Genomic DNA, 16242 nt, shown 5'->3' on the forward strand with positions numbered 1-16242 from the left:
ATTTAAGGACCTCAAGAAGTTCTTCATAACCTCTGAAGATGCAGGAGAAAAACCCGGCTCCTCCTTCAGGTTATACAGTTGTGAGTAGTAGGACATGAACCTGTTTGCAATATCCTTTGGGTCATATAATTTGTGTGATTTAGAGGGGTCCCACAGATAAGGAATTTGGGATTTTAAGGCCCTTGTTTTCACCCTGTTTGCCAGGAGTTTCCCTGCCTTATTGGCTTGAGAGTAGTATTTGGCTTTAATCTGTTTGAGGGAGAGCTCATATGAGTGTAAAAAGCTTTCTCTGAGCTGACTTCTGAGTAATCTAATCCTATCAGAAAGTTCTGTCAAGGGTGTGAGTTTGTTTTGCGCTTCTATTTTTTGGATTTGCGTTATAAGATCATTCTGATGTTTGTCCCTTAGTTTTTTATGCCTGTGCCCTAGTTTCAGTAGGATACCCCTTATGTATGCCTTGTGGGCAGTCCAAACAATTGTGCCACACTCCATTTTAAATGATCCCTGGCCCAGTGAAAACGCCTGAGCTTGTGGATCTTGCTTAGAAATGGCTTCTTCTTTGCACTGTAGAGTTTCAGCTGGCAATGGCGGATGGCACGGTGGATTGTGTTCACTGACAATGGTTTCTGGAAGTATTCCTGAGCCCATTCTGTGATTTCCTTTACAGTAGCATTCCTGTTTGTGGTGCAGTGTCGTTTAAGGGCCCGGAGATCACGGGCATCCAGTTTGGTTTTACGGCCTTGACCCTTACACAGAGATTGTTCCATATTCTCTGAATCTTCGGATGATGTTATGCACAGTTGATGATGATAGATGCAAAGTCTTTGCAATTTTTCGCTGGGTAACACCTTTCTGATATTGCTCCACTATCTTTCTGCGCAACATTGTGGGAATTGGTGATCCTCTACCCATCTTGGCTTCTGAGAGACACTGCCACTCTGAGAAGCTCTTTTTATACCCAATCATGTTGCCAATTGACCTAATTAGTGTTAATTGGTCTTCCAGCTTTTTGTTATGCTCAAATTTACTTTTTCCAGCCTCTTATTGCTACTTGTCCCAACTTTTTTGGGATTTGTTGACACCGTGAAAATTGGAATCAACGTATTTTTCCTTTAAAATGATACATTTACTCGGATTAAACGTTTGATCTGTCATCTACGTTCTATTACAAATAAAATATTGACATTTGCCATCTCCACATCATTGCATCCAGTTTTTATTCACAATTTGTTTAGTGTCCCAACTTTTTTGGAATCCGGTTTGTACCTAGCTTACCTCAATCAGTGTACTGCTATGCTGGATGCGGAGATTCACTACATCACCATTTGTATTAGATAGATCGCGGTGTCTCCTGTGGTGCCGCTTGTTTGATCCGGCGTCCCACGTGATACCTCGCTACTTCCACACCACTCAGACCTTCATAGGAATATTTCTATAGTATCCATGGAGCGCTCCACAATATTCCTTTCTTTCAAACAGTTGAATGTTGTCCCCAGTACATCTATGTATCACTTAATTAGGTCTCGGATCTTATTATTACCGGACGCGTTTCGGAGTTAAACTTACTCCTTCAACAGTGGCCCTGATGTATGCAATCGAACAGCCAGGAGGGCTGGGAAACTGCAGTGGCTGTAGGAGACCATCCCATACGAGGTAGTCCGGCAACCCAATCCAAGCATACCAGTGTCCGAGGTGAAACCTGAGGGTGTAACCAGGCCTGTGCGCACAGTGCAACGAAATATGCTCAGGTCATGCACTTTTCTGAGAAAGGCTCCTGAGCCTATACCAGAGAACTCCTCCACGACGGCAATGCCCTCTAGGAAATAACAACGGTGGAAACCACCTCAACTAGAGCCAATCCTCTCGGAAAGAAGGGAAGTGTTCAGCTGAGATAAGACATTTGCAGCGTACTAACTTTGGGACAATGCCTTCCCCTTATGACAATTATGTCCTGGGAACACAGGTTGCTGGGATGGCCACCCTCAAACCAGGGAGGGAAGGTGTAGTGTCAGGAGGAGCTGTTGCAGTGCTGGGACATAGAATCTCGCAGTTGTCATTCCAGTCCAGCAGAGGGAGCCATTTCCCAGTTAGAGATATCAGGGGAAGACAAAACTTGCTACACAGGCAGGATAGCCAACTAGAATTTTTCTTTTTTCTGGACAACTTACCCAAAAATCATGGGCATGGAAAACCGTAATGAATGATAAAGTTGATAAGTTCTACATGTCTATAGCTCATTATACTGATAACACGTCATCACCAGCATTTACTGTGAGCTGTAAAATGCTGATAATTACAGCCAAAATAATCAATCGGACATTTATGGCATTTCCTATCGATATGCCGTGAACGTCTAGTTCTAAGAAAATAAAAATAAACAAGTGGTTGTAAAAAGGAGAATTTATTAAAACCGACATTGTTTCTACACATAATCTCCAGAGGTACAGGTCACACAGTAGTCATTCATAACATTGCAGGCAACTGGCCGCCATGACGGTCTCCAGAACAATCACAATCACAACCAGAGCTGCCTTTTACCATTCTGATCCAGAGGTTATCCTTTATGTTCTCACTGGTGGTTTAGTGATCTGTACTTTATAATCAGCCTGTCCTTGGGATAGACTTGTGTTTATACAGAGTAGCCAATCATAGGAAGCAGAGCTACAGGAAGGAGGAAAGAGTAGCAGCCTGAACCAATCATGAGAAGGGGGTGTGTCTCAGACTACCCCAGACTCCCTGTAGGCACTGTAACCAAACTGTAGTCACAGATCACAGCTCTGTCCTAATCAAGGAGCAAGATTGGGGAAAAATAAAAATGAGGTAATCATCCCTTGTAGGTACTGTGGGGATTCGCTCTGGTAGACAGGGTGTGCGGACGCAGTACAGAGGCAAATTACCAGTTCTTAAATCAAACTTCCGTGTTTATTCACACATAAAGCAAAAACAAAATGTCACTTTGCAGTCTTGGTGTTAGTTCACACAGGATGAAAAGTCCACATAGCAAAAATTACCTTGTCAGTTCTGCCTCCAGCAGTCCATAGCAGGCTTTCAGGGGGCCCGTTTCCCTTACAGACGTGTCTCAGCCCTCCAGCATGGCATAAGCCTCAGATCCCAGCACACACCTCCTGAGCTCCACTGTCAGACTGAGGTAATCCTCCTCACCTGGCAGTGCTGACTGGTTTTTAGGCCTGGCAAAACCCGGCCTGGAACATGGGGAGTAGTCACCCACCCAGCACTTTGACTACTCCCAGTAAGAGCCGTCCCGGATCAGCTATACAGCCATATTTAGTTTTAAGGTGTCAAACAGCAACTGCTGCTGACACATAAAAAACGGCTCTTACTCCACCAAGGCCAGGAACCTCAGTGACACGTACCTATCATCCACAATGATTCCTTGTACCTTCTTACATACCTCCCCCCTTTGTTCAACCCTGAGGGGGTTAGCACATGCCATACAGTATACTCGGGACAGGGCATCTGCGTTTCCCTGCAACCGGCCTGCCCGTGTTCTACGGAGAACTTAAAGCTTTGTAAGGACAGGAACCACCTGGTGACTTGGGCATTTCTCTCTTTGGCCTGGCTCATCCACTTGAGAGGGGAGAGGTCAGTCACCAGGCGTATTGTTCTCCCCAACAAATAATAGCGAAGAGACTCGAGTGCCACTTGATAGCCATGCACTCTCTCCACTATACTGTACCTGGTCTCGGCTAGAGTGAGTTTGCAACTTAGGAAGACAACGGGATGCTCCTTCCCGTTGAATTCCTGAGACAGTACAGCACCGAGGCCTACTTCGGAGGCGTCTGTCTGCACTATGAATTCCTGCTTGAAGTCGGGCGTCACCAAAACCAGGGACCCGCACAGGGCCAACTTCAAAGCGGAGAAAGCCTCTTCCGCCCAGTCATTCCAGTGAACCATCACTGACTTGCGTCCCTGTCAATGGCGCGGCTACAGTAGCAAATTGGGGAATAAATCTCATGTAATAGCCTATCATACCTAGGAATGACTTTACTTGTTTAGTGGTGACAGGTCGGGGCCAATTTCTTATCGCCTCTATTTTGTTTACTTGGGGTTTGATCACTCCGCGCCCAATGACATACTCCAGGTATTTAGTCTCCTCTAACCCTATCGCACATTTTTGTGAGTTAGCGGTTAGTCCCGCCTTCCGAAGGGAGTGCACTACAGCCAGCACTTTGGGTAGGTGACTTTCCCAATCGGTACTGTGGATGACAATATTGTCCAGGTAAGCCGAAGTGTACCGACTATGTGGACGAAGTACAATGTCCATAAGCCGTTGAAAAGTAGCAGGGGCACCATGCAGACCAAAGGGTAGCACCTTGTACTGATACAGCCCTTCAGGTGTGATGAAGGCAGTTTCCTCTTTGGCAGACTCCGTTAATGCACCTGCCAGTACCCTTTTGCGAGGTCCAAAACAGAAAAATACTGGGCTTGTCCTAACCTCTCGATAAGCTCATCCGCCCAGGGCATGGGATACGCATCGAATTTAGAAATCTCTTACAGTTTACGAAAATCTTTACAGAACCGGAGTGTCTCATCCGGCTTGGGTATTAGCACTATAGGACTAGCCCACTCACTTTTAGACTCCTCAATGATGTCTAGCCTCAGCATCATCTGCACTTCCTCTGAGATGGCTTTTCGCCGAGCCTCGGGTACCCGGTATGGTTTTAGCCGGACTTTCGCCTGAGGCTCAGTGACAATGTCATGCCGAATTTGGAAGTGCGTCCAGGGAGGTCCGAAAACACATCTGTGTTCCGGCTAGAGGCTGCTTAGAGGAGAGGCTGTCAGCAATTCTTACTGTGACAGCCGCTTCCTTTGCTTCAGACAGAGGGGCTGAAACTGCTTTCCCTAGAAAACCTGGCCGCGGGCTGTCTTCAGTACAGGTTTCCCTATCTTTCAGGTTTAAGTAGATTCACATGGTACACCTGTTCCGGCTTTCGCCTCCCTGGTTGGTGTACCTTGTCATTTACCTCTCCAATTTTTTCAAGTACCTCGTAGGGCCCCTGCCACCTGGCTAGGAACTTACTGTCCATGGTCGGCACCAAAACCAAAACCCGATCACCTGGGTTAAAGATCCAGACCCGAGCCTGCCAATTATAGACCCAACTCTGGGCTCACTGAGCAACCTCCATATGCTCCCTGACAAGAGGCAAAACGGTCTCTATCCGCTGTTGCATCTTGGTAACATACTCAAGGACACTTTTATGCAGAGTAGGTTGCTGTTCCCACGCCTCTTTGGCTACATTCAACAAACCGCGAGGATGTCAGCCATATAGCAATTCGAAGGCCGATAACCCAGTAGAGGCCTGGGGTACATCTCGCACAGCAAACATAAGATAGGGCAGAAGAAGGTCCCAGTCCTTCCCATCTTTAGACATCACCCTTTTTAACATGGTTTTTAATGTTTTATTAAACCTTTCAACCAGACCGTCTGTTTGCGGATGGTAAACTGACGCCCGTAACTGTTTGATATGCAGCAACTTACAGAGCTCCCTCATGACCTTAGACATAAAAGGGGTCCCCTGGTCAGTCAGAACCTCCTTAGGTAGCCCCACTCGAGAGAACATTTCCATTAGCTCCTTAGCTATCAGTTTAGCCGATGTATATCGCAGTGGCACTGCCTCCGGGTACCGAGTGGCATAATATAGGACAACCAGGATGTGTTGGTGTCCTCTAGCGGACTTCGGTACTGGGCCTACGAGGTCCATCTTGACTCGCTCAAATGGTACCTCGATGATCGGGAAAGGTACCAAGGGACTGCAGAAAAGGTGCTGGGGGCTAGTTGCCTGGCAGGTCGGGCAAGACTTACAGAATTCGTCCACCTCTCTAAACACTGGGCCAGTAAAACCGTTGTAGTATCCGGTCCTGTGTTTTCTGCATTCCCAGATGCCCCCCCGAGAACATGTTGGTGGGCTAACTCTAACACGAGTTTGCGATAAGCCTGGGGCACCATTAACTGTTCAATATGGTCACCCCGCAGTTGGTTTACCCGATACAACATATCCTGATGAACCACAAAATGGGGAAACACCGACTCTGCCCCTGGATGTTGTTTGTCACCATCTACTATTAATACATTTCCCCAAGCTCGGGATAGGGTTGGGTCTCGGTGTTGTGCAGTAAGAAATTATCCCCAGAGACATTAAGGTCGGCCAGCTCAGGCCCCGGCAGCAAGTCCTCTACATCTCGCACCATTACATTCAGTGGGGTTGTCCCCCCCTCTTCCACCGAAGTGGTGGTCACCCCTACCGCTAGCCCTTCGGCTTTGGGTTCCCAGGGTTCTGCCCTCCCCCTGGAGCCAGGCCACTCTGCTGGGGTTACCTCTGTCTCTTAGGTATCAGTCACTCTCGTAGCAGACCGCAGTGCTGGCAAGCCCAGGGAGTCTCTCCCTATTATAAGTTCATAGTGTAAATTTGTGGCAACTGCCACTTCGTGAGTCCACCTGTCGGCCCCTGTGGTTAGAGACACCAGGGCAGTGGGATAGTCTTTTAAGTCTCCATGATGCAAATAACCCTGGCTTTCCGGCCAGTATACTCCGTGGACCATACAAGGGGAGCCCTTACTAGGGACACCAGACTCCCTGAGTCCAGCAGAGCCTCCTCTGGAGTGTCTCCCACTTCCACCCGGCACAAGTGTTTTCGAGTTTCTGGGGTACCTGCTGCACACAGCTTCCTGGCATATAACGACTGACGGTAGCCATAGTTAGTATCCATGGGTTTCACCTGATGTGGAGAGTCAGCTCTTACATGGCCAGGCTCCTGACACCGCCAGCAGACTATCGGAGCCAGGTTCGTAGGGGGTACATCCCGGGTGGGTTTGGTTGATGCAAGTCGCCGGGTCTGGGATGGAGATTTACGGGGTTTGGCTGCCCTGTAGCTGGCCAGCTAAGATCTGTCCTAGGTTCCTAATATAGCTTATATGTTTATACAGCTAAACCTGCCAATAACCTTAATACAGTTCCTCTGTGTGTTAAAGACAAAAGCAGATTTATTTACAGTGACTTCATGTTTGGATGTCATATAACTGTTATATATATTGTGTTCACAGAAGCAGAAAAGATAATATGCCTTTAAGATTCATTATATAGATGTGAGGTAAGCTCAATGACACAGCAGAAACAACAGAAAGCATAGAGTTAAACTGTTATTGCTGGGCAGGAGTCTAGACCAATCACAGCCAGTCTCACACACAGCAGGAGTTTTGACCAATCACAGCTAGCCTCACACACAGCCTGTGTGGGAAATTCCTCTAGCAGGAGCTGCTAGAATCATTAAACCAGAGGAGAGAAGCTGAACAGACATTCACTCCACTAAGAGCTGTGCTTTATGGAAGCAGAGAGGCCAAAATAGGTATTTTAAACAATGATATAATGTTCCCTATTGTTAATATAGTTATTAGAACTGTATACTGAACTAGTTATATATATGTTTACTTACAGTTCCACCAATTGCAAACTACAAAGTTCACAATCCAAATTCAAATTCCATATTGCAATCCAAATTGCATACAACCATACCAGATCTTACTCAACCAATCTGCAAATAGTTACTGCTTACTGCAAATTGCGACCTAATTCAGCAAGTAGAACTATTAGTTAGACCTCAGAGAGATCATAACGTGCTTAAATAACTTAAAGTGAGAGTACAGATACTCAAGAGAGAAATATATCCACCATTTTATGTTGAATGACAAGATTGAACATTTGAACCACCATCTTATGCATTCTGCCATTTTGTGAAACTTTATTCAACACGTGTTATGTACATGGACTATCTGCTGCGGAGGCGGCAGTGTTATATATGAAGAAAAGTTGAAGTTAATAAATAAGTTATTTCAAGCATTTGGTGTGCTCTTTAAACCTACTTCCATAGAATGGCAGAAAGAAAAAATATAGGCGTGCTCAACCCCCGCCACACCGAGCACGGACCAAGCCAGGAACCATGGCGTTAGCAAAGCAAAAAAGAAAGAAGGGGTCCAGATCGATTAAAATGTTACCTTTATTTTTCAGTGCGGGTAAAAGCCAGTTACACTCAAGTTACATGTTTCGGATCAGGAACAATAGCGATCCTTCCTCATGACCGGTCATGAGGAAGGATCGCTATTGTTCCTGATCCGAAACGTGTAACTGGAGTGTAACTGGCTTTTACCCGCACTGAAAAATAAAGGTAACATTTTAATCGAGCTGGACCCCTTCTTTCTTTTTTACTTCCATAGAATGGCGCTAGAGGAATTACAGAGTAATAGACAGTCTGGTTAGACTAAAAAGTCAGAGATATCAAAATTCTTCTAATGCCACAGCGCAAAAGGCACTTCATAGTGCTGCGCCTGCCACATGCCCCCCTCCCAAAAGAACCCCTCGTAAGATTCTTAGTAGCCTTGTAGCGCTCCACCATTTCCAGGGCATTGCCAGGAGACACCTGGACGATCCAGTGCTGGAGAGGGGGTGGCAGAGCCCTCCAGAACATATCAGCCAATAGTCTATCCAGCATAGCCGTGGGACTCAGCACATCAGGCTGTAGCCACTTTTGCAAGAGGTGGAATAAGTCATAATACTGGGATCTCGCAGGCTCTGCAGGCTTAAACCCCCACTGATGTACCCGCTGGGCCCGGACCAACACATTCATCCCCAGTCTTGCCAAAATCTCACCCTTTACTTTTTGGTAGTCGGCCGCTTGATTGTCCGGCAAGTCAAAATACACTCGCTGGGAATCGGATGCCAGGAACGGAGCGACGACCTCAGCCCACTGGTCTCGGGGTAGCTTCTCCCTGATGGCCACTTTCGCGTATATCGCCAGGTAGGATCCGATATCGTCTGTAGGAATCGCGGCACGGACTGCTTTCCGGGCATCGTGGGTTGCTCCTGCTCTCTGCAAAGCCATCACATGTTGTAGCAGCAACTGGTTGGTCTCCTGCTGCTGCTTATTAGCCTCGCGTTGATGCAGGTTTGTCTCTCGCTGCTGCAGATTAGCCTCCATGAGAGCCTTCACAACAGCCTCCATTTTGTCGTGGGGCACTGGTTGTAATACAGCTAGTTTAATGTACGACATACAACTGTGCCTGAGAAAATGCAGAACCCAAAAATATTGGCGCTCATGCCAGCCTCACTGCTCTTGCGCGCATCCTCCACCAATTGTTGGGATTTGCTCTGGTAGACAGGGTGTACAGAGGCAAATTACCAGTTCTTAAATTAAACTTCTGTTTTTTTTCACACATAAAGCAAAAACCAAATGTCACTTTGCAGTCTTGGTGTTAGTTCACCCACAATGGAAAGTCCACATAGCAAAAATCACCTTGTTGGCAGTTCTGCCTCTAGCAGTCCATAGCAGGCTTTTAGGGGGCCTGTTTCCCTTACAGATGGGTCTCAGCCCTCCAGCACGGCACAAGCCTCAGATTCCAGCACACACACCTCCTGAGCTCCAGTGTCAGACTGAGGTAATCCTCCTCACCTGGCAGTGCTGACTGGTTTTTAGGCCTGGCAAAATCCGGCCTAGAACATGGGGAGTAGTCACCCACCCAGCACTTTGACTACTCCCAGTAAGAGCCGTCCTGGATCAGCTATACAGCCATACTAAGTATTAAGGTGTACCTATCATTAGTGATGGATGAACATCGGCCGGAACGATTTGTGAACGCGATCAAATGTTCGCGAACCGCAAGTTCGCGGTGGGCCCCATTCACTTTAATGGCATGTGAACCTGAAAAACCTTCTGGTCATATTTGCAGCCACCAAATACTTACTAGATGTGCACAAATCGTCCCACAACATGGACAGTGACATACCAGAGGGGGATCAATGGCAAAAATTCCCACAAAAAATATGTATTTTAATCATGGGCCATTTTTATGCGTCTTAAAGGGAAACTGTCAAAAATGTGCCCTGCTGGAGCCTAGAAAAATGTTATTTTAGGCCACGGGAGTACAGACCCCAAACATTAGGCATTCAACGGACAGAAAACATCAAGTGATTATGTGGCTGGAGGTATATTAGATGGTCAATGAATATCAATTTTACTGCAGGCCATTGGAGTACAGGCCCCAAACATTAGGCATTCACTGTACAGAAAACATCAAGTGATTATGTGGCTGGAGGTATATTAGGTATATTAGACGGTCATTGGATATCAATTTTACTGCAGGCCATTGGAGTACAGGCCCCAAACATTAGGCATTCACTGTACAGAAAACATCAAGTGATTATGTGGCTGGAGGTGTATTAGACGGTCATTGGATATCAATTTTACTGCAGGCCAGTACAAATACATGTCAAATACATATGTTTAAAAGAACTAAAAATATAAAATTGGATTAAAAACATGGCTAACGAAATCCCCCCTCTTGAATAAACCCCGAATGATTATAGGTGAAATTTGATAACACGTGGTCGTCACAGGTGTTGAATAGGCGGTCACCGTATAACAATTTTACTGTTGGCCAGTTAGATTACAGGCCCCAAAAATTATGCACTCACCGTACAGAAAACACCAAGTGATTATGTGGCTGGAGGTATATTAGATGGTCATTGGATAACAATTTTACTTCAGGCCAGTGGAGTACAGGCCCCAAAAATTATTCATTGACCGTACAAAAAAGAACAAGTGATTATGTGGCTGGAGGCATATATGACGGTCATTGGATATAAATTTTACTGCAGGCCAGTACAAATACATGTCAAATACATATGTTTAAAAGAACTAAAAATATAAAATTGGATTAAAAACATGGCATCTACGATCACTTCAGGAGGAAGTGGTGATCATACAAGAAACCCAATTCAAGCTAGGTAAGACCCCTGCCTCCTGTTGCAGTGAATCACGGTCCAGAGGTGTAACCATTGCAATCAAGAAAAATATCCCATTTACACTTCAATCTAGTCTGATAGACCCAGAGGAAAGGTTCAGTTTCCTAAAAGGCATGATAACAAACACACCAGTTACTATCGCGGGCTTATATGCTCCAAACTCAGATCAAGTTGCATGGCTTTCCGATACATTGGGGAAGCTGAAATCCTTTGGGACTGGGGTATATATTATAGGAGGTACCTTAATTTAGTTTTAGAGCCCACAATGGATTCCACCTCGAAACGATTAAATGTATCGCAAAAGAAACTCGCAGCCTTAAGGAAGTCTTTGGCCTCAATGCTGCTGCAAGAGACATGGCGGGTAGCTCATCCACATGACAAGGATTACACTTTCTATTCTGAGGCACATACAGTGCTGCCTATAATTATTCATACCCCTGGCAGACCAAGGAGGACGCCACTTCTCCAGATATGGCACACAAAAGCTCGCTTGGCCTTTGCAAAAGCTAATCTGGACAAAGAAGAAGACTTCTGGTCAGATGAAACAAAAATTTAATTTTTCCTTCATTTGGCGTAAAAAAGGAGAAGCCTTCAACCCAAAGAACACCATCCCCACTGTCAAACATGGTGGTGGGAACCTAATGCTGTGTTTTTTTAGCCAATGGACCAGGGAACCTAATCACAGTAAACGGCACCATGAAAAAAGAGCAATACATGAGGATTCTCAAAGACCACATCAGGCAGTCTGCAGAGAAACTTGGCCTTGGGCACCAGTGGACATTTCAGCATGACAATGACCCAAAACACACAGCAAAAGTGGTGAAGAAATGGTTAGCAGACAACAACATTAACGTTTTGGAGAGGCCCAGCCAGAGTCCAGACTTAAACCCAACTGAGAATCTGTGGAGGGAGCTAAAGATCAGGGTGATGGCAAGAAGACCCTCCAACCTGAAAGATTTGGAGCTCATTGCTAAAGATGAATGGGCAAAAATACCTGTGGAGACATGCAAAAAGCTGGTCTGCAATTATAGGAAGCGTTTGATTGCTGTAATAGCCAATAAAGGCTTTTCTATTGATTATTGAGAAGGGTTTGAATAATTTTGGACTGGACACTTTTTGCTCAAATGTAACTAACAGCTGAGAAATGTATTTTTTTCCACAATAATGCCTCTTGTACATCGTCTTATTATCTTGTGGGAGACACCTATGTCATTATCCGTCAAAAAATTACTTGCTGGTTGAATAAAAGTAACTAAGTCAAAATTTGCCAGGGGTATGAATAATTATGGGCAGCACTGTAAATCTTACCATAGATTAGATTATTTGTTTATCCCTTCCGCACATCTCCCTAATATGGCAAACTCCTCCATAGGCACCATAGGCATTTCTGATCATGCACCTCAGATATCCCCCTCTGTGATATGAGAAGCTCATAAGACAGTTGTGCGCGGAGATTTAATAGCTCTCGGGATCTTTGTTAAGAAGGAAAGGCAAAAAGACATAGAAGATACATTACTTTCCATCGCCAAACTAGAACAGAAACACAAGTACTCTTTGGCTTCGAGAGACTTAGCTGAATTTACCACTCAAAGAGAAAAATTTAACCAATTGCTGAACTATAAATCCCCTAAAGCAGGCATGTCCAAACTGCGGCCCTCCAGCTGTTGCAAAACTACAACTCCCAGCATGCCCTAATAGCTGTAAGCTATCCAGGCATGCTAAGAGTTGTAGTTTTGCAACAGCTGGAGGGCCGCAGTTTGGACATGCCTGCCCTAAAGCTTCTACACTCCTTACACCTACCATCTTTATCTACCTCACAGAGGAATCCGTTCTTGACTCCATTTACTTCACAGGAACTACAAACTGCTTCGAAAGAAACTCCCTTGGGTAAAAGTCCTTGCCCAGATGGGTTCTCGGAGGTACTCTCTCCTGCCTTTTAACTCAGCAGCCAAAGAAAGTAATTTTCCCACACAATCACTGGCGGCCCACATTACTGTATTACCCAAGGAAGAAAAAGATGTCAAACTATGTGGCAGCTATAGACCTATTGGACATAAAACTGTATGCCAAAATGATTGCTAACAGGATGCAGCATCTACTTCCTTCCCTGGTTAATCAGGAACAGGTCGGCTTTATTAAAGGAAGAGAAGGGCAGGATAACACATTAAGGGTTCTACAGTTAATACAATATGCGAAAACCAAGCGTGTCCCTATGGCTTTACTATCCACAGATGCGGAAAAAGCCTTTGATAGGATAGATTGGGAGTTCATGAAGAAAACGTTAGGAAAATGTAACTTTCCAGACCTCTTCATAAACGCTATATTTGCACTATACACTAACCCTTCCGTCTCAATCAAGATTAATGGCACCCTGTCTTCCAACTTTCAGATCACTAATGGAACATGGCAGGGTTGCCCACTCTCCCCACTCTTATTTGTCCTCACTATGGAAATGCTCATACAATTAGGCAGCATCCAGAAATTAAAAGGAGTCACAATTAGGGGACAGTGCCATAAAACAGTCGCGTATGCAGACGATTTGTTAGTCATAACTTCTAACCCAGATGCCTCTTTCCCGGTTCTGTCAAAGTTTTTTGAAGAATTCCAAGTGATTTCAAACTTCAAAGTAAATCCGTCTAAATCAATGGCAATGAATATATCCTGCCCACAGAATATGATAAGTCGAGCTCAGGCAGTTACTGACTTTCCGTGGTCAAATAGCCACATAAAATATCTAGGCTTACAACTATTTCCAAACCCGGATGACTGGTATACACTAAACTACACTCCACTACTCCGCCAGATAGGGAACATAATAAATTCATGGAAAATTCCATATATTTCATGGTTGGGTAGGGTGAATTTACTAAAAATGATGATTATGCCAAAGGTAATGTACTTGTTTCAAACACTCCCCATATTTTTATCTAGATCATTCTTTACCCAACTCAGGAGTGTTTTTCTAAAATACACATGGGCAAATGGGATATGTAGAGTAGCACACTCCACAATGGTTAAACCTAAACACCTTGGGGGTATAGGATTTCCTGACATGGAAAATCTATATGAAGCAGTTCAACTTACCAGAGTATTCGACTGGTTTAGGAGGAGACAGTATTAGACTGGTTTAGGAGGAGACAGTAGGCTTCTCACTAACCCAGGCTTTAACAGGAGTAGGAATGGATACTCGTCCTCCCACTAACATTCCTCTACTGACTAAGGCTCTGCTAGGGTTTGGGCAACCACTCATGGCACGCATAAATTATGGGCCCATCCCTCACCACTGTTAACGATAGGGGATATGTTAGGACTTAAGGACCCATTTACTACATACTGGCTGGACAAACAAAGAGCATTAAAAAACGACAGATTGGGTGACATTCTTTTAGATGGCACGCTCCCAGACCTACCCACTTTAGATCTTAAAATCCCAGGAATAAAGATGGACCATCTTACGTACTCTCAAGTCTCAAACAATTTTAAAAGTGTCCGGTTCTCTGACTCCTGGAGAAGAGATTACCTATGGTTTGAAAAGCCTGCATTGTACTCACTTATGCATTTCGTTACTTATGTGTAAGCCCTACAAATTGCTTAAACGCAAAGGGCTGATTATTGAGCACAAGTTAGTTTATACTAAGTAGGTTGTTACCAGCCTGTTTTGAGTAAGGTTAAATGCTCTCGCTAGATGATACCATGGATTACACACGGACCTTAGAAGGTAGTATGTAGAAGGTCTTGTGATATTGAATAATAGCTGTTATTGAATGTTCTTTATTTGTTACAAACAATGGAATTGTACAAAAAAAACAACAATCTCATTATATATATGTGCAATATTATGATGACTGTTTTATTGTCATGGAGACATAAATAAAGAATCTAAAACAAACACACAAGCATAGCATGGCAACGTCTCACCTGGCACGTCGAATAGGTTCTGGGGAGCTTGGGGGGTGCAGCCGAAGAGGCGGTAGCAGTGGAAAAGGAGGAGTCAGCCGAGGAGGAGACGGAGGATGGAGTAGGAGGAGAAGAAGAGGCAGGCCTGCATGCAATCCGTGGCGGTAACACTAAATCCACACAGGTGCCACGGTTGCATGCTTGACAGCCGTCAGAAGGTACACCCAGTGGGCAGTAAAAGTTATGTACCTTCCCTGCTCATGTTTGCTAAACCACGTGTCTGTGGTCAGATGTATCTTGGCACCCACACTGTGTGCGAGAGATACATTCACTTGCCGCTGAACATGGCCATATAGTTCAGGGATGCCCTTCTGGGAGAAATATTTCCTTCCGGGGACCTTCCATTGCAGTGTGCCAATGGCCACAAATTTTCTAAAGGCCTCTGAGTCCACCAGTTTATATGGCAGTAGTTGGCGGGCTAGCAGTTCCGACAAGCCGGCGGTCAGCCGTTGGGCAAGAGGATTATCCGGCATCATCAACTTTTTACGTTCGAACATTTGGGCCACGGAAGCCTGCCTTTTGCCAGATGAACGCGACAATGGCACGGTGGAAGGTGGAGTGGAGGACAAATGGGAGGAGAGAGGAGAAGGAGAAGAGGCAGGATGTGGAGCGCCGGGAGTGTGGCTTTGTGGGGTCTGACGGCATTGCTCCCACTGGGCTCGGTGATGGGAGGCCTGGTGCCTTCTTAAGACGGTCGTCCCTAGGTGAGTGTTGTGCTTACCATGACTTATGCGTTGACAGCACAGGCTGCAGATGGCAACACTATTGTCAGCAGCTAACAGGTTAAAAAAAGCCCACACTGCGATGCCATGTGCCGCCGTCCTGGGAGCACCAGATGTGACCGTGCATGGTGGATGGCTCGCTCCAGATACATTTGCAGTCTGCTTTTTGCCTCCTGTGCACTGCGAGTTCTGCCTGCTTCTCCTGCTTCTCCTCCTTCTCCTCCCTATCTGCTGCTCCGTCTCTCCCTCTGAACTCCCCTCCTCTTCCTCTCTTGTGGGCACCCACGTGACATCCATCGACACGTCATCATCGTCACCTTCACCACCACTGACATTAGAGATCTCGGAGTAGGCAGCAACAGCGGGGTCCACCCTCCTTGGGCTGATGTGGGTACTGTCATCAGACCGCTGGGTGGTGGCCGTTGCTACCTCCTCTTCCTCATCCGATGCCAAGAAAGGCTGCGCATCGGTAAGGTCTGGGAATGGATGGGAAAAGAATTCCTCTGACTCGAGTGGAGGGGCTATGGTGGTGGTGGTGTCTTTGGGGGTGCATACAGCAAAGAGTGAGGAGGGTGCTGATACAGAGGATGAGGAGGGTGCAGAAGCAGAAGTGTGAGTGAGCCACTCAACCAACTCTGGTGCGTCCTTTGACGTAATCGCATGCACCTTCTGCAACTTCCCACTTAGGCTCCGGCCTGGTGCACCTGCCCGACCTCTATCGCCCCTGCGGAATGGCCTGCCTCTTCCTCT

Source organism: Bufo bufo, chromosome 8 (genome assembly GCF_905171765.1).
Source record: "Bufo bufo chromosome 8, aBufBuf1.1, whole genome shotgun sequence".
NCBI lineage: Eukaryota > Metazoa > Chordata > Amphibia > Anura > Bufonidae > Bufo > Bufo bufo.